Source organism: Rhinatrema bivittatum, chromosome 1, assembly GCF_901001135.1.
Source record: "Rhinatrema bivittatum chromosome 1, aRhiBiv1.1, whole genome shotgun sequence".
Taxonomy (NCBI): domain Eukaryota; kingdom Metazoa; phylum Chordata; class Amphibia; order Gymnophiona; family Rhinatrematidae; genus Rhinatrema; species Rhinatrema bivittatum.
This window is the reverse complement of record NC_042615.1, coordinates 234,473,546-234,493,207: the sequence shown is the minus strand read 5'-3', so window position 1 is coordinate 234,493,207 and position 19,662 is coordinate 234,473,546. Positions and strand designations below refer to the sequence as shown.

General features: G+C 43.2%; 1 protein-coding gene across 2 annotated transcripts in view; it reads right to left on the bottom strand.

Annotated features, from left to right (window-relative positions):
- CTBP1 (C-terminal binding protein 1) overlaps nucleotides 1-19,662 on the bottom strand; it is a 943,073-nt gene that overhangs the window by 726,708 nt on the left and 196,703 nt on the right. The window contains exons 2-3 of one of the 2 annotated variants that reach the window (XM_029592702.1): nucleotides 7,662-7,863; nucleotides 4,892-5,104 (exon numbers count right to left, since the gene is read on the bottom strand). The gene's annotated coding sequence lies outside the window, so the exon portion shown is untranslated. The remainder of the gene's footprint in view (nucleotides 1-4,891; nucleotides 5,105-7,661; nucleotides 7,864-19,662) is intronic. The other variant, XM_029592698.1, reaches the window with a different exon arrangement.

Below are 19,662 nucleotides of genomic sequence, written 5' to 3'. Positions count from 1 at the left end.
TTGGGCCTAAGTCTAGGCACAAAGCCGTAGCCTCACCTAGAGTTTAGGCTGAGGCCCATAATAGGGGCCGCAGTCTAGGCCCAAGCACAAAGCCAGGGTCTCTTACCTGATCTGTCGGGGGGCTCCCAATTCGCTTCAGGACCCCAAATGAAATGAATTGCTCTTATTAGTTATGTTTTCAAAATTCGTTTGAAACGAATACACATCCCTAATAGCTCAAGATGCGGTCTCACCTTGCAGCGATACAGAGACATTATGACATTCTCTGTTTTATGCACAAAAGAACATAAGAAATTGCCATACTGGGTTAGACCAAGGGTCCATCAAGCCCTTCTTCTTTTTTCCAACAGTAGCCAATCCAGGCTACAAGTACCTGGCAAATACCCAAACACTAAGTGGATACCATGCTACTGATGCCAATAATAACAGTGGCTATTCTCTAAATCAACTTGATTAATAGAAGTTAATGGACTTCTCCTCCAAGAACTTATCCAAACTTTTTTTTAACCCAGCTACACTAACTGCACTAACAACATCCTCTGGCAACAAATTCCAGAGCTTTATTGTGCGCTGAGTGAAAAAGAATTTTCTCTGATTAGTTTTAAATGTGCTACTTGCTAAAATAATGGTGTGCCCCCTAGTCCTCCTATTTTCCGAAAGAGTAAATAAGTGATTCACATTTACCCTTTCTAGACCTCTCATGATTTTACATCATATCCCCCCTCAGCCATCTCTTCTCCATGCTGAACAGACCTAACCTCTTTAGCTTTTCTTCATAGGGGAGCTGTTCCATCCCCTTTATCATTTTAGTCACCCTTCTCTATACCTTCTCCATTGCAACTATCTTTTTGAGATGCGGCAACCAAAACTGTACACAGTAATCAAGGTGTGGTCTCACCATGGAGCAATACAGAGGCATTATGACATTTTCTGTTTTATTCACAATTCCCTTCCTAATAATTCCTAACATTCTGTTTGCTTTTTTGACTGCCGCCGCACACTGAGCTGACAATTTCAATATATTATCCACTTTGACACCTAGATCTCTTTCCTGGTTGGTAAATCCTAAAATTATTTAACTACAGCATGGGTTATTTTTCCCTTTATACATCACCTTGCATTTGTCCACATTAAATTTCATCTGCCATTGGAAGCCCAATCTTTCAGTCTCCCAAAGTCCTCCTGCAATTTATCACTATCTGCCTGTGATTTTATTATGCTGAATATTTTTATGTCATCTGCAAATCTGATCACCTAACTCGTCATTCCCCTTTCCAGATCATTTATAAATATATTAAAAAGCACAGGTCCCTGAGGCACTCCACTATTTACCTGTCTCCACTGAGAAAACTGACCATTTAATCCTACTCTCTGTTTCCTGTCTTTTAACCAGTTTGCAATCCTCATAACTACACTGCCTGCTATCCCATGTCTTTTTAATTTTTTTTAGAAGCCTTTCATGGGGGCTTTATCAAACTGACAGACTGTTGTGAACAGTCTATGGGCAAAAACGTCCCTGCCTACAGTCAGGCCCACCAGCCTTGCCCTTTCCCTCCATGGTACTGCAAGCAAACAAACACATTCTCTGATAAAGAATAAGACCAAGAGTCAAGGACTGTGATGTTAAATTTATAAATTTTTCAAAATTTCCAGTTTTTCCACTTCTGACCATTAGGAGACCAATTTTCCATTTCTGACCTGCACACATCACTGCAGCCTCATTACAGAACACTACCTGGCCCCTCACCAAACACCGAATAATTGACAACAAATTAGAAAGAGAAACATGGAGACAAAAGCTGAACTGGAAACCCCCAAAAGCCAGACTCTGCCTGCATTATAACGCCAGAGAAATAATATAGAAATATTCAGATGCACATTGCCCAAAAATGACACAGAGAAAATCACATTCCAATTCCCATCTCAGAGAAACAGAAGCAATAGGAGTTTCAGTTTCCTACCCTCCCAGGCCCCAGCAGTCTTGCTCCCTCTTTCCCCTATCAGCCAGACTTATATGCAATGGACTAATGCAAAAAACCAAACACCATTTCTCATAAAACAAAATCAAGAAATAATCATTCATCATAATAGAAACATATTAATAAAAACAATATTTAAAAACAGATACTGAATAGAGCATTTAAAAAATAATAAGGATAAAAACCACTTTAAATATTTCCCCAAAACCACTTTAAATATTTCAAAACAGCAGACATATCAAACAGCACCCAATAATTAAAACTAAAAGAATAAAAAATGTTCCCCACACCATGCTCAGGAATTTTTTATTTCCAGTCTCCCTGAGAATGCCCTGGAAAAGTGGAGGGGAGGTGGGGTTGGGGAAGGGAGGGCAGGAGAGGAGGGAACACACAAATACTCTTCTCTGTCTCTCATCTACACACATGTTCATTCACACACATGCACCCTTCTTCCTCTTCTTCTCACTCCCCTTTGCCCTTCCCCCTTTCCTTTCAGTTACCTCAGTCACTCACCCCTCCACTTCCCTCTCACTCAATCCCCTTTCTCTCACTTGCTGCCTACCAACTTTGGATATCTCACTCTGCTCTTCTCTGCTTTCTCCCCTACAGGTGATAGAGGATATCCCACTGTCATACCCACAAATGCTTCAGATATCTGCTACAACAGGGCCCACTGGCAGACCAGGGTAATCATCGAGAGAACCTCTGGCCTACTCAAAACACATTTCTGCTGCTTGGACAGATCAGGAAGATTTCTTTTCTACAACCCAACAATGCTTTCTGACATTTTTCTAGCCTGCTGCATGCTTCATGCCCTGCAGAGGGACAAGATGCTCATCTTACAGGATCCAATGATGAAAAGGAGAAGGTGGCAGCATATAATATGAGTGAGAAGGAATTGCAGGGAATACATCTACAGATTCACCAGCAAGCTATATAGGTGGCCATGTTCTCATCCTGCATCAAAGCCTGGATATGCTTTTTATCTCTTGCCATATCTCATTTTTCTCTGGGGCTACTACAGACTGCAGACTCCTCCTCTTCTGACTCATTTTGAGACTCTGGACTGGGTGGTAGTTTTATGGCATGCTGCCTAGGCCTTCCTAACCTACTGAGTACAGGTCCATCAGAGTCATGGTGTGTTTCATCTCCTGAAAGAATGTAAAGCAAACAAACTGTCACTAATGACCCTTTCTATCTGGGCCTCTCTCTTCTCATCCACTGGATCTTCCTTATAGGAATAGAGAACAGCGACATAGACCCTCCTCTACTGCCTCCAGTTACCACACAACATCTATTCGAACAATCCTAAGGATGTCAATGCTACCATTATGCATTTGTTTTATAAATATACAAGCTTGAACAGAAAGAGGGCTACTCATGAATGCAGGCTCTATCTGTCTTTTGGAACATAGACTATCTGTAAAAATGTAAATATATGTATTAGAGATGTGAATCGTGTGCCAGATCGTCTTAACGATCAGATTCGGCTGGGGGGGGGGGGGGGGAATCTGATTGTTAAGATATGTGAATTGGAATCATTTCCGATTCCAATTCACATCGCTAATTTTTTTTTTTTAGGGAGGCCCGCACCGCTAAAAAAAAAAACCCACCCGACCCTTTAAATCGACCCCCCCCCAAAACCTTTTAAAATTACCTGGTGGTCCAGGGGGGGCCTCGGGGGGAGGAGAGATCCAGGGGGGCCTCGGGAAGAGATTTCCCGTTCCCAGGCATCAGCTGTTCTAAAAATAAAATGGCGCCGATGCCCCTTTGCCCTTACCATGTGACAGGGTATCCATGCCATTGGCCGGCCCCTGTCACATGGTAGGAGCACTGGATGGCCGGCGCCATCTTTAAAGATGGCGCCGGCCATCTTTACTCATCAGCCCCTATGGGGGGGGGGGGCTGATGAGTAAAGATGGCCTTAAAAAAAAAGGGTCAGGAGGGTAGGGGAGGCTAAGGGGGGTCGATTTAAAGGGTCGGGTGGGTTGTTTTTTTTTATCGGGCCATCGGCACCATTTTAATTAGTGGCAGCCAAAATGGCGCTGATGGCCCGAGAGCGGGAGATCACACCGGGACCCCCCCCCCCCCACTGGACCACCAGGTAACTTAACATTTTGGGGGGGGTTCGGGAGGGTGGGGGAGGGTAAGGAATTGGTTTTAAAGGGTCGGGGTGGGTTTAGGGGTTGTTTTGGTGTGCCGGTTTTCCCGCCCTCCCCCAAATAATTCCCGTGCCCTATTTAACGATACAATACAAATGCCCCTGATGATAAATCGGGGGCATTTGTATTGTATCGTGCACTCTAATGATTTAGAATGATTTTAAAATTATCTGACGATAATTTTAATCGTTCAAAAACGATTCACATCCCTAATATGTATATATGTATAGTTAGAAATTTCATAATAATTACTATATGCAATAAACTCAAAGGTCTTTCTTACAAAGACTGCTCACCTTGTCGCCCTGCTGCTAATACTGAACTCGTTGATAGACTTTAGGACACCCAGATTTTTACCAAGTTGAAGATATAGGGGGCCTATAACCTCATTTGAATCTCACAAGGTGACAAGTGGAAAACTGTTTTCAATACCAGGGATGGGCACTATGAGTATACGATCATGCCCTTTGGACTTTGTAACACTCCTACTGTATTCCAAGTCTTTGTCAATGATATATTTTTTTAGATCTCCTCCTCGAGGTCTACCCTGACGACATCTTGATCTTCTCCCCAGACCTGGTCACCCATAGGAAACATGTAGTGGAGGTACTTTCTCATCTTTGCCAGTACCAGCTTTACCGAAAGTTTGTGTTTTAATACAATCAAGTCCACTTCTTGGGATATCTAATTTCGGCTTAAAGGTTTGAATGGACCCAGATAAGATAACCGCACTGTTTAATTGGCCAATACCTTTGGGTCTCAAGGTGTTCCAATGTTTTCTGCGCTATGCTATTATCGGTACTTCATTCAAAACGTCTCAGAGATAATGGCTCCACTTACTGCCCTTACACGCAGGGCTTCATTTGAGGGGGAATGGCCTGGAACGCAGTTCCACCACTTCTTTTCAGACTTAAGAGACAGAGCAGGAGAGGTGTTCTACTTGGTCCCTCCCATTCAGGCAGCCTGCAGGGAAGAGGAGAAGAGAAGGTGAGACTGAAGCAGACAGGGCAGAGAACTACCTCTCTACTCCCTAATCCAGCCCTTTCCCTCTTGTCCCACCTCCCCTCTTCTTCTACATGGAATAGGAAGCGAAGGGGTGGTTCTGAAGCTGATGTTGCATAGCAAAAAAACAGAAACAAAAAGGGGTTGAATTAGCATAAATTTGAAGCTTATGTGCACTAGTGTCAATAAGCAAAGCTTCAATTATGGCCACACGGCCTTGATTTTTGTGCAGTTTCCTGGTACAATTAAAAGGCAAGGGCATGAAAGAAAATGGGAATGGATGAAGAAACAGGAGGTGAATCCCTGTCATCCCTACTGCTTCTGCTGCTACTGAATGTGTTCATATATATGAGTGTGTGCATATGTGTAGGAGAGAGTTCACAACTGGCCCCTCCTCCTCATATAGGTCACCCCCAGCCCAATGTCCCTCCACTTATTCCACAGTTCCACTTCCTTTTGGTCTACAAATTAAGCCCTGCTTACACGTAAGAGCACGCTAAAGAATTCTTGGAATTCCCAAGCTCAGCAGGCCTTTGAAGGACTGTAGTAATTCTTTTGCATCAACTCTAATCCTGCAACACCCTGATCGAGCCAAGTCTTTCATCTTAGAAGTAGATGCCTTCCAGGCTGGTCCAAGTGCAGTCTTTTCTCAAAGACCCAGTCCAGATTCTCGGATCCACCAAACATTCTCTCTTATGGAATGCAACTATGATATGGGAAACAGAGAACTCCTTGCCATTAAGTGGGCTTTGTAAGAGTGGAGACACCTGTTGGAAGGAGCTACCTTTCCAATTACAATCCTTATAGATCATAAAAATGTACTTTATGTTAAGGCTACAAAATGTTTGAAGCCCCAGCAAGCTCGGGCCATTTCTTTGTTTGTTTCAGTTCATTATCTACTGTCATCCTGGCTCCAAGGGTGTTAAGGCAGACAGTTTTCCTCTGAGGAGACCCCTATACCTTGCAATAAAGTCCCCATTATACCAACCTCCAAGATCATTGCAAACACAGTCAAGAGTGATCTGATGGAGAAAATTCATAGGGAATCTTTTGTCCAGAAACCTTCTGTAGGACTTCCCATCAGGCATACTTCTGTTCCAGAAACTTATCACCCAGATTTTTTTCAAATGGGGGAATGATTCCAAACTCTCTGCACATGCAGGGATTAAGAAAACATTTGAACTAATTTCCAGGGATTTTTTTAGGCCTTCCCTGTGCAAAGACTGTAAGACTTATGTCTTGGCCTGTCTGGCATGTGCTGAAACTAAAGTTCTCATGCCAAAACTTCAGATGAATTGTACCTGCTCCTGATTTCTTCTGTGCTGTGGACTTCATCCTGGGCCTTCTGATTTCCACTGATTGTACTGCCATCTTAATGGTAGTGAATTGTTTTTACTGAATGGTACACACCATTACCATCTTTAAGCTGCTTTCAGTTCCTCAACAGGCCATCATTTTCATTAAACAGATAGCTCGTTTACATGTAATCTCAACCATTATTGTATTGAACTGAGGTTCCAATTCATTTCTAGATTCTGGGAGGCTTTTTGTAAAGATTTGGGTATCAATTAGCAATTTTTATCAGGATACCATCTCAGACTAATGGCCTTATGGAGAGGACCAACTAAGATCTTGAGCAGTTCCATAGATGTTTCATCTCTGCTCATCAGAATGTTTGGGCCAGATTGCTCCCTTTGGCTGAGTTTGCTCACAACAATCATGTTAGTGAATCTACAAGGGTTTCTTTATTCTTCACAGTTTGTCTACTTCTTGCTTCTCATTCCTGTGGCTGACGACTTGGTGCAACATATATAGAAAACGTGTGTACAGATGCACATTAATTTGGAGAAAACCATTACTCAGAAAAAAGCAATTCACTGACTGTATCGTAGATATGAACCCCAGTTTCAGGTTTTTGATAAGGTTTAGTTGTCTACAATGAATCAACATTTGAAGCGTCCCTATACTAAAGCTCAGTCCCAAACACATAGGGCCATATGCCATTACTGAGGAAATCAAGCCAGGAATCATGTGTCTTCAGCTTCCCAACACTTTTATGATACCATCCTCTTTTCACATCTCCTTGTTGAAGCTGGCCACGCAGGTCCTTTCAATAGGCAAGGAATACCTTTGGATCCAGTTCTGTTGATGGCCAGTCTGATTCAAGGTTAAGGAGATTCTGGACTTAGAGTACAGTATTTGGTCCATTGGGAGGGCTATGGTGCTGAAGAAAGATCTTGGGTTGATGCATCTGACCTTCATGCACCTTGTCTGTTGAAGAAATTTGCAAAGCAATGCAAAGGGTCATCCGGAAGCAATCCCTGAAGGAGGGGGTTCTATAAATATCTGTTGCCAAATTCATCTCCAGATTGTGAGTGGTACTTTGAACTGCTTGGACTATCTATCCAGTCCTCCCAGCTTTGTGTCCCTTACTTTCCCCAGCAGCTATCATGTTTCCTATACAGACATATTTACATTGACGCAGTTTCATGATTCAGTTGCTAGAGCTTGAGCCTACCTTCAGGTTCTCATACTCTGGCTCCATTCCTGTATCTAGAAGACTTCTTCATCACTGGATTCTATCTTCAGTATACCTGCCTGTTCTTCCTGGATTCCTGGTGTGCTCTAATTCCTCATTCTGATTCTAAGCTTCATATTCCTTGTTGATATCGGGGGCTTCTCCAGATTCTCATGTCGCAGCGGCCACCAGCACCTGAGGGCTTAATCAGAGGAAAAGGTGGTTGGCATATGCGGAAGATACCCAGGATTCCTGCTTTCAATGTCATCAGTGTGGATTTGCCACTCCAGACATTAGCCTTCTCATTACTGGTGCAACGCACAGAAAAAAACCCTCACAGCTATTAAAGCCAAAAGAACATCTTTCAAAAATTGGAAGATGGATCCAAATGAAGAAAATGAGAAAGAGGATAAGTACTGGCAAGTTAGATATAAAGGATTAATAAGGCAGATCTAAAGGGAAAATGAAAAGAAGATTGCCAGAGAGGCAAAAACCCAAAATAAAACATTTTCAAGTATATTTCAAGCAAGAAACCTGTGAGGGAGTCGGTTAGACTGCTAGATGACCAAGGGGTAAAATGGCTCAGGAAAGACAAAGCCATAGCAAAAAATAAATGATTTCTTTACTTTGGTCTTTAATGAGGAGCGTATTGGAGAGATACCTACACTGGACACAATCTTTGAAGGCAATGATTCAGAGGAACTGAAGCAAATCACAATGAACCAGGAAGATGTAATAAAGCAAACTGACAGTCTAAAGAGTAATAATAAATCACCAGGTCCATATGGTATACTCCTCAGAGATCTACAGTACTTGAGGATTGGAGGGTGGCAAATGTAACACACTTTTTAATAAAAGGTTTGAGAAGTGATCTGGGAAACTACAGACCAGTAAGCTTGACATCAATACCAGGCAAAATAGTAGCAGCTATTCTGATGAACAAAATTGGTCATCATCTTGATAGATACAGATTAATGGGGCAGAACCAACACAGAATTAGCAAAGCAAAGTTTTGTCTTACAAAAGTGTTGCATTTTTTAAAGGGTTAATAAATATGTGGACAAAGGTGAACTAATTGATATAGTGTATCTGGATTTTCAAAAGGTGTTTGACAAAGTCCCTCATCAGGAAATTAGAGAGTCATAAGTATATAAGATTTGCCATACTGAGTCAGACCAAAGGTCTATCAAGTCCAGTACCCTATTCCAACAGTGGTCAATCCAAGTCATAAGTTCCTGGCTGGATCCCAACTGGGGTAACAGATTTCATGTTGCTTATGCCAGAAATAATTTATTTATTTAACAGTTTTTTATTTAACAGTTTTTTATACCGACCTTCATAGTAAATTTACCATATCAGATCGGTTTACAATTTAACAAAGGGAAAAACAAGAGTAACAAATTCACGTAAACGAAAGATAACAATAAGTAGGAATAAGTCAAAAAGTTACAATCAACAAGGGGAGAGAACTTGGAAGCTTGCAACAAGCTGGAAGGAAGATAGGCCGGTAAAATAATATTACCATAAATAAGAAGTGGATTTCTGCAACTGAAGCTATATGGGGATGGTAACTTTGAAACAGCCACGCGGGTGCACATGTATGTGTATATGCTGGCTCATGCCAATAGATGTGGCCATTTTATAACATATGTGCTTCTATGCGCGCATGGTATAAAATAGGCTGTATGTGCATGCATGTGTGAACAATTTTATACAGGTGCCTACATGTGTGCGCAAACGCTGTCTCTTCTATGTAAGTGGGGGAATTTTAGTAGACACGCCAATGCAATTACCAGTTTCCCCAGTTTGTTTGCTTATGTAAAGGAGAGGATTTCCTAACTCCCCTAGTTAACTAGCTTACCCAGGCAATTTGGCACCTATGGCCAAGTAAAAATGTGCACTCTCATCCTCTGCACAACAGAAGTTTGGAGGCTTTCAATTTTTTATTAACTTAAAATTTTACTTTATTATTTATAATCTATAAATAAACATATGTGACCCTGACCCCAAAAGTATGACCCTTAGGTCTGTATGACTGTGAACCTTATCTTCTGCCCAACTGATTATTTATTCGTTCTTTCATTCAATTTTATATACTACTCATTATAAAAAATCTCTAAACTGTGCACAATAATTATAAAATCTACAACCTACCTCCAACATATACTAATATAAAAATGATCTCTTTCTTTTTAAGCAGTAGGAACCCTTTTCTCTTCTAATGAATTGTAAGATTTTTTATTATATTAATCTACTTAGGGTCTAGATTTCATTGACAACAAAACAAACTCTCTCCACTACCAGGCACATTGTGATGCAATACAAAACCCTGGCACGAACACACTCAGATCCTTTTTAGCAAACTGTCATACTATAACAGCACTAACAATCAAGACTCACAAAACAACAACCTTACCTATGAATGGGCAGCACTACAACTATTACTACAGACCTCCTATTGGAAAAACAGAACAAGCTATAGACTCTTATGCAGACACTACATGCTAGCAAAATCCCTTGTCACAGTCACACAAGCAGAATTCAGACTGCCCTTACATAATACAGATTAAAAGGGACCATAAATTAGTAGAGATGTGAATCAGAACCGGAATCGGTTCGGATTCCGGTTCTGATTCACATCGTGGTTTTTTTTTTATCCGGCCCGATCGCGGTTCTGTTTATTGGCTGCGCCCGAGCCGATAAACAAAAAACCCACCCCGACCCTTTAAAACTAATCCCTTAGCTTCCCCCATGGCGCAGGCCATCCAGTGCTCCTACCATGTGACAGGGCCGGCCAATGGCACGAATACCCTGTCACACGGTAAGGGCAAAGGGCTATCGGCGCCATTTTGATTAGTAGCAGCCGATGGCCCGGGAGCGGGAGATCGCTCCCGGATCCCCCACTGGACCACCAGGTACTTGTAAAAAGCTTTTGGGGGGTTGGGAGGGTGGGGGAAGCTAAGGGATTAGTTTTAAAGGGTCGGGGGTGGGTTTAGGGGTTATTTTTGTGTGCCGTTTTTCCCACCCTCCCCCAAAACGATAAGAGAACCCCCACGAACAATATCATGGGGTTTTCCTATCGTTTTGGGGGAGCCCCCGATTTCTGATGATTTTGAAAATATCGACGATATTTTCAATCGTCCGAAGCCCGATTCACATCCCTATAAATTAGAAGCAGAAACATGCAAGCAAAAACTAAAATGAAACCCCCAAGAAGACAGACTCTATGAGCAGTGCAATAAGGGAGAAAGAGAAACAGTACACAGGATTTATTTAATGTTTGGATACTTGCAGGTACTTGTATTCTGGATTGGCATCTATTGGAAACAGGATGCTGGGCTTGATGGACCCTCGGTCTGACCCAATATGGCAACTTCTTATGTTCTTAGAAATAGAAATGAATTTCCACTAAATTTTCTTCTGCCTTTTGACCCCTACTGAACCTCCTACTACACACTCTCCAGCACTCCAGGTCATTCACACCATCACTCATATCTTCCCAATTCATCTAATACATACCCACTCATATCCACCCAATTGGGTATGAGTTTTTACTGTCTGCCCCAAATCTCTGCTCATTTTCTATTCCGGTTTTCTGCATTTACAAGTCTCTGCTCTGCTTCCCACTCTGTCTCATATTACCTGCTCTTCTGAAACTACACATACCCAATCCACAAGTCCCTTCAATTCTCCCTAGTCACCGGGGCCCCGTTCTTTCCCTGCTTTCTGCCTCTCCCTAGTTCCCATTCTTCCCCTGCTTTCACTCCCAGTTCCTTTTCATCACCTGCTCTCCTCCCCCAGTCCCAGCCTAGCTTTTCCTCTGCAAGTCTACATTCTTCCCCTGCTCTCCTACCCCCATCTCCATTCTTCCTTTGTTTCCCCCATTTCCATTCATCTCCTCCTATTGCCCTCAGTCCCCATTCTTCACCTGATCACTTCCCCACACCTCATTCTTCCCCTGCTCTCTCTCCCAATACCACAATCCCTGTTCTTCCCCTGCTCTCACGCTCTAGTCCCCAATCTTTCCCTGTCCTCCCACCTCAGCCATTTTTCTCTTGCTCGTCTTCACCTGCTCTCCCCCTAACTCCCCAGTTATAGTCCCCATTCTTCCCCTGTTCTGTACCCGCAGTCCCCATTCTTTCCATGTTCTATAACCACAGTCCCCATTCTTCCCCTGCTCTCCCATAGCCTCCCTTTTTTCCTGAACTCTCTCTCACAAGTCCCCATGTCATTATTGTCTTGTGTGCTCCTCCTGCTAGAGGCACTGCACCTCTTTTTTGTTCCAGTCCGTGCTTCTATTTGAACTGCGGGGCTCTGTTCTATGGAGCCTATGTGGCTCAAACAACAGCTGTTTGAACTGCATGGTCAAACTGCTGAAATCTGAAACCTGCAGGGATCCATAGAGACAGAGTGCCACAGTTGAAATTGCAGGGCTCAAGTTTCAACTACAGGCTTTGAAGGGGCACCAGCCTGTGTCTTACACTGCAGGCCCCGCGGTGGACCAATGGCACCCTTGAGCCATGGCGCCTTTGGCTGAGGCCATTTTGATCATAGGCTAGCTATGGCTCTGCGCCTACCTTTTACCCCATTAGCTCCACCCCTCAAAACCCACTAACCTCTTTATTTTGTTTCAGGACTTACACGTCATTCATAGTAGAAGTAAAGTTACATGGTAGATGTGAGGATGGTTTTATGTTATTTTTATTATGTAAAGTATGTATCTTTAAATTGTTTTTATCTTGTTGACCTCCGCATCGGACAGAATATCTGAGAGATAGCGGAATAGAAATCTTGTAAATAAGTAAATAGATAGGGGACCCTGGTGCGTGCTTGTCACATAAATACTTATGTGCAGATTTCATTCATAAATCTAGGAATGCCATGCCCCGCCCAGACCATGCCCCACCCTTTTTCAAAAAGATTTTTGTGCACGTAACTCCCGGCTTTGGGGGGTGTAGGTCTTTTAAAATTCGCCTTTAAAAGCTTTCACCACATCCTCTGACAACAAATTCCAGAGCTTAATAATGTGTTGATTAAAAACTATTTTTTCTAGTTTTAAATGTATCACCTAGTAACTTCTTTGTGCGTCCCCTAGTCTTTGTATTCTTTGAAAGAGTAAACAATCGATTGTTTACTCGTCTCACTCCATGCTGAAGAAACCTAACCTTTTCAGCCTTTTCTGTAGAACTTTTTATTTAGAAATCACAGTGCAAACAACAGCAGCAATACAGCATTAAAGAGCAGAGAATTCTGAAAACATAAACAAAATTTCAGGTGTATTACAGGATAACAAACTTGGTAAATCATCCCACAAACAGAGATTAGCACTGCAGCTGTAAACAAATTAAATCTAGTCATTTTTAACACTGGAACGTCTCCATTGCCAAAATAATTCTCAAAAATGTACCTTTTCAGTTAGTCAAAATTGTTTCTGACACCAAGGGAAGGATTGTTATACTTTCTGGCACTGTAGGGTCAATCTGTTATTGTTTTCTTGTATGCTCCTAATAACTGTTCTCATTCGTTTTTTGTTAAGTTTGTAACTATAAGGGCTCTATTATTATTGGAGGGGACTTTAACTGTGTAATCAATCCTTGCCTTGATGCTCCACATAGCTTTGTGAGGAAAAGTTTGGGGCTGATAAAGATATTTAATTTGTATGTGCAAAACTTGGGTGGTGGATGTCTGGAGGATTCTAAACCATACCAGATAAAGATTTCACTCATCACTCAAGGGCACATGGGACCTAGTCAAAAGAGCATAAGAACATAAGACCAAATGTCCATCAAGCCCACCTATCCTGTTTCAAACAGTGGCCAAGCGAAGTCACAAGTACCTGGTAGGATCCCAAGGGGTAAACAGATTCCAAGATGCTTATCCCAAGAATAAGCAGTGCATTTCTGCAACTCTACCATAATTATTGTTAATGGACTTTTCCTCCAGGAACTTGTTCAAACTTTTTTAAAATGCAGCTATACTAATAGCTTTCACCACATCCTCTGGCAACAAATTCCAGAACTTAATTATGCATTGAGTAAAAAGTATTTTCTCTTATTAGTTTTAAAGGTATTACCCAGTAATTTCATTGTGTGTCCCCTGGTCTTTGTATTTTTCGAAAGAGTAAACAACTGATTAACATTTACTCGTTCCATTACACATTATTTTATAGACCTCAATCATATCTCCCCTCAGCTGTCTCTTCTCCAAGCTGAAGAATTCTAACCTCTTTAGCCTTTCTTCATAGGGGAATTATTCCATCCCCTTTATCATTGTGGTCGCCATTCTCTGTACCTTTTCTAATTTTGAGATGTGGTGACCAGAACTGAACACAAGATGAGGTCATACCATGCAGCAATACAGAGGAAGTATGATATTCTCTGTTTTATTCTCCACAAGCCATTAAGCCCGTAAGAACGGGCTACATTAATTTTTTTTTTCAGTCCATTTTCGAACACAGCATCTTTCTACACTTTTTCTCCCTCACTCATTCACCTCAGTCACTCATCCTCCTCCCCCTCGGTCACACCCCGTCCCTCCCCTCAGTCTTACTCACCCTCTGTCTCCCGTTGCCTCCCTCCCCTCACTCTCACCTCCTCCTCCCTCAGTCATTCCCCACCCTTTCTCAATCCCATCCCTCACTCTCATCCTCTCCAATCCCCTCTCAGCTCATCCGCAACCCCTTCCCTCTCCCTCAGCCCTCCTCCACTCCCTCTTTTTCTCTTCTCCACAACTTCTTACCCTTCCCACTTACTCACTCACATCCCTCTCTCTCCCACTGCCTCCCTCCCCTTCCCTCAATCACTCCCCACCTCTCTCAATCCCATTCCTCACTTTCATCCCCTCCAATCCCCTCTCAGCTCATCCACAAACCCTTCCCTCGCCCTCAGCCCTCCTCCACGCCCTCTTTTTCTCTTCTCCACAACTTCTTACCCTTCCCACTTACTCACTCGCATCCCTCTGTCTCCCCTTCCCCTCAGTCACTCCCCCTCCCCCTCAGTCACTGCCCTCCTCCCCCTCCTCCCCCTCAGTCACCCTCGGATGGCGCAGACGGAAAATCTCCGGGGGTCCCTCCCTCATGCGCTCCTCGCTGCTGCCGGTACTGCTCTTCGTCACCGCCACTACTGCTCCTCGCTGCCACCGCCACCGCCGCTACTGCTCCTCCCAGCGCCATGTTTTTTAGCAGGTCACGCTCCGCTCTGACCGACGTGCTCGCCTGCACATGCGCGGTAGAGCTGCTCTCTACTGCGTATTTGCGGGCTGTCGGTCAGAGCCCATTTATAAGGTAGATTCCTTTCTTAATAATCCCTAGAATTCTATTTACTTTCTTAGCTACACACAAAGCAGAATATTTCAAAGTATTTTTAATAATGACACCTAGATCATTTTCTGAGTGGTGACTCCTAATGTGGAACCTTGCATTATATAGCTATAATTTCGGTTACTCTTCCCTAAGGGGCAGATTTTTAAAAACTACCTGTGTGCATACTTTTGTTCGTGCAACCGGCGCAAACAAAAGTACGCCGGATTTTAAAAGATACATGCACAGCCACACATATCTTTTAAAATCTGGGGTCGACACATGCAAGGCTACGCAAAATCAGCAGCCTGCACGTGCCGAGCCGCGCAGCCTGCCTCCGTTCCCTCCTAGGCCGCTCCGAAATCGGAGCGGCCTCAGAGGGAACTTTCTTTCCGGCACCCCCCACCTTCCCTTTCCTTCCCCTAACTAACCAGCCCCCCCGGCCCTAACTAATTCCCCCCCACTACCTTGTTCCAGTCCGGGGCTGGTCCGGAGGCCACATCCACGCCCCTGGGCCGGAACCACGCCACGGCCCCGCCCCCGGAACGCCCCCGATGATGCGCAGGCCGCGACACGCCCCCGACACGCTCCCCAGGAAATCCCCAGGACTTGCGTGCGCCGCAGAGCCTATGCAACATAGGCTCGGTGTGCGCAGGGAGTGGAAGGGGCAGCTTTTCGGGGGTTACGCACGTACCCCTTTGAAAATCTGCCCCTAAGTGCATCACTTTGCACTTGTCTACATTAAATTTCATTTGCTATTTGCATGCCCAGTCTCCCAGTTTTGCAATGTCCTTTGGCAATTTCTCTCAATCCTCTTGTGATTTGACAACTTTGAATAATTCTGTGGCATTGGCAAATTTGATCAGTTCACTTGTTGCTCCCATTTCCAGGTCATTTATAAATATATTAAAAAGCATTGGTCCCAGAACAGATTCTCTGGGGCACCTCACTATTCACCTTTTTCCACTGGGAAAATTTACCATTTAGCTCTACTCTCTGTTTTTATCTTTTTAATCAGTTGGCAATCCATAATAGGACACTACTACCTATCCCTTGACTTTCTAATTTCCTAAGAAGTCTCTCATGAGGGACTTTGGCAAATGCTTTTTGGAAATCCAAATACAATATATCAATTGGCTCACCTTTATCCATTTTATTGTCTCAAAAAGTGTAGCAAATTTTTGAGGTAAGACTTCCCCTGGCTAAATCCATGTTGGCTTTGTCCCATTAAACTATGCTTATCTATATGTTCAGAAATTTTGTTCTTTATGATAAAAACTATCATTTTGCCTGGCACAGATGTCAGAGTCAATGGTCTGTAATTTCCTGGATCACCCCATGATCCCTTTTTAAAAACTGGTGTTACAATGGCAACCCTCCAGTCTTCAGGTACCATAGATAATGTTATTGACAGTTTACAAATTTCCAATAGCAGGTCCATAATTTCATCACTCAGTTCTTTCAGCAATCTGGGATGTATACCATCTGGTCCAAGTGATTTGCAACTCTTTAGTTTGTCAATTTGCCCTAGAACATCTTCCAGGTTCACTGAGATTTGTTTCAGTTCCTCTGAATCATCACCTTTGAATATCATCTCTTACATCTTCCTCAGTGATTACTGAAGCATAAAAACATAAGAACATAAGAAATTGCCATACTGGATCAGACCAAGGGTCCATCAAGTCCATCATCCTGTTTCCAACAGTGGCCAAATCATGCTACAAGTACCTAGCAAGTACCCAAAAACTAAGTATATCCCATGCTACTGATGCTAATAATAGCAGTAGCTATTTTCCAAGTCAACTTGATTAACAGCAGGTAATGGACTTCTCCTCCAAGAACTTATCCAAATATTATCCAAAAATTAATTTAGTCTCTGTGCCATGGCTTTGTCATCCTTAAGTGCTCCTTTTACCCCTTGATCATCTAATGGTCCAAATGACTCCCTCGCAAGCTTTATACCTCAAATGTACCTGAAAAAGGTTTTTTTATTATGAGATTTTGCTTCCATGGCAAGCTTCTTTTCAAATTATCTCTTTGCCTTCTTTATCAATGCTTTGCATATGACTTTTCAGTGCTTATGCTGTTTCCTGTTTTCTTCATTTGGATCCCTTCTCAATTTCTTGAAAGATGTTATTTTAGATATTATAGCCTCTCACACCTCACCTTTCAACCATGCTGGTAGTCATTTAGCCTTCTTTCTACCTTTTCTAATGCATGGAATACATCTGTTGTGGGCTTCCAAGATGGTATTTTTAAACATCCATGCCTGAGCTAAACTCTTAACCTTTGCAGTTGCTCCTTTCATTTTTTTCTAACCATTTTCCTATTTTATAATAGTCACCTTTTTGAACATTAAATTTTGTCATAGTAGATTTCTTTTTTGTGCTCCCTCCAGTTATTAATTCAAATTTGATAATGTTGTGATCACTATTGTCAACTGGCTCCAACACTTTTACCTCTTGCATCAAATCCCGTGTTCCACTAAGAACCAGGTCTAGAATAGTTTCCCCTCTTGTTGATTCTTGTACCAGCTGCTCCATGAAACAGTCATTTATTTCATCTAGGAACTTTACTTCTCTTGGAAGAATTGTATTTTACTTTCTGAAATATTATTTTACAGAGTAAATAAGGCCAAAATTGAACCAGTGGTTATCTCTGTTTACACAGCTATCATCTAAACAGGCTTGGCCCTAGAGGGTGACAGACTTTGGCAAATACCCTTATGGTTACATAATAATGTGGAGTTTCACATTTTTTAAAAAAATAAATGGGAGCTGCTGTACAAAACGCATAATTCCCAACAATTTATTTTATTTATTTATTTATAACTTTTTTTATACCGAAGTTCAGGTAACAGAATTACTTATCACTCCGGTTTACATTATAACAAGTAGAAAACAATGACAACATATGTCTTACAATGAACAAGGGGGTGAACAACTTGGATAATATAACATAACATAACTAGGAACAGTAGCAGTATGCACTATTAGAGCGAGACTAGCGCATGGGGAGGGAGGTTTGCTAATGGGGGGAGGGGGAAAGAAGGTTGTTCGTGGAGGGGGGGAGGAGGGAGAAATTTGAGCATAAGAACATAAGAAATTGCCATGCTGGGTCAGACCAAGGGTCCATCAAGCCCAGCATCGTGTTTCCAACAGTGGCCAAACCAGGCCATAAGAACCTGGCAATTACCCAAACACTAAGAAGATCCCATGCTACTGATGCAATTAATAGCAGTGGCTATTCCCTAAGTAAACTTGATTAATAGCCGTTAATGGACTTCTCCTCCAAGAACGTATCCAAACCTTTTTTGAACCCAGCTACACTAACTGCACTAACCACATCCTCTGGCAACAAATTCCTGAGCTTTATTGTGCATTGAGTGAAAAAGAATTTTCTCCGATTAGTCTTAAATATGCTACTTGCTAACTTCATTGAATACACCCTAGTCCTTCTATTATTCGAAAGTGTAAATAACCGATTCACATCTACTCGTTCAAGGCCTCTCATGATCTTAAAGACCTCTATCATATCCCCCCTCAGCTGTCTCTTCTCCAAGATGAACAGCCCTAACCTCTTCAGCCTTTCCTGTTATGAAAGTGGACCCCTGTTTCGAGGTAGACAGCAACTGTTGAAGGGCGAGGCCGCTGGACAGAAGAAAGTTGAATGAAGACTTCACCCTGGAAGCACGTAACCCCCCCAGGAGGAGCCCGTAGGGGTCCGGCCACTGGGACTTAGGAGACTCCTCTGAAGACTGTAGAAAGGTCTGGATGCAGGCGCCTCCTGCAAGTCATGGGTTCCAGACAGCTGGCGCCTCCAGCAGGTCATAGCAGTCTGAGGACAGAGTCGTAGAAGAGTCCAAAGCCTCGATACACAGACGAGGTCCGAATCCAGTCCAGGGTCTAAGCAGGAGAAGGGTCCAAAGCCGTACCAGGGTCTAACCAGGAGAAGGGTCCAACGCCGTACCAGGATAAAGCCAGGAGAAGACACGTCCACCAGTCCAGAAGCCAAGAAGCAATCCACGAGCAGGGAAGCAGAGCGGGACGAAGAACCAAGAACCGAGAACACAGGAGCTACTCAAGCAGGAACCTCAATACCAAGGCAATGTTTGAATGCTCAGACCTTGCTTTAAGTACCAGAAGCCAGGGGAGGAGTCTCAGGAGGAGCCATGACAACTTTCTGTCATGGCTCCTTTAAAAACAATCTTCAGCCACACGCGCGGCCCTAGTGGAAGTGATGGGGGCGGAGCCGAACCCCGTGGAGCCAGCCAGGCAATGCGGCGGTGGCCGCAGGAAGAAGCAGAAGGGCAGCTCGCCCCGCAGGAGCCTCGAACACCGTACGAAGCCCCGGGTAACTATTTCCCCAGCACCCGCCAGCCCGGCCTCAGTCGTGGTCCGCTGCGGCCGGTGGCCATGACACCCTGCCCCGGTCGCGGCTTACCACAGCCGGCGGTGCTAACATTTCCTCATAGGGGAGCTGTTCCATCCCCTTTATCATTTTGGTTGCCCTTCTCTGTACCTTCTCCATCGCAACTATATCTTTTTTGAGATGCGGCGACCAGAATTGTACACAGTATTCAAGGTGCGGTCTCACCATGGAGTGATATAGAGGCATTATGACATTTTCTGTTTTATTAACCATTCCCTTCCTAATAATTCCTAACATTCTGTTTGCTTTTTTGACTGCTGCAGCACACTGAGC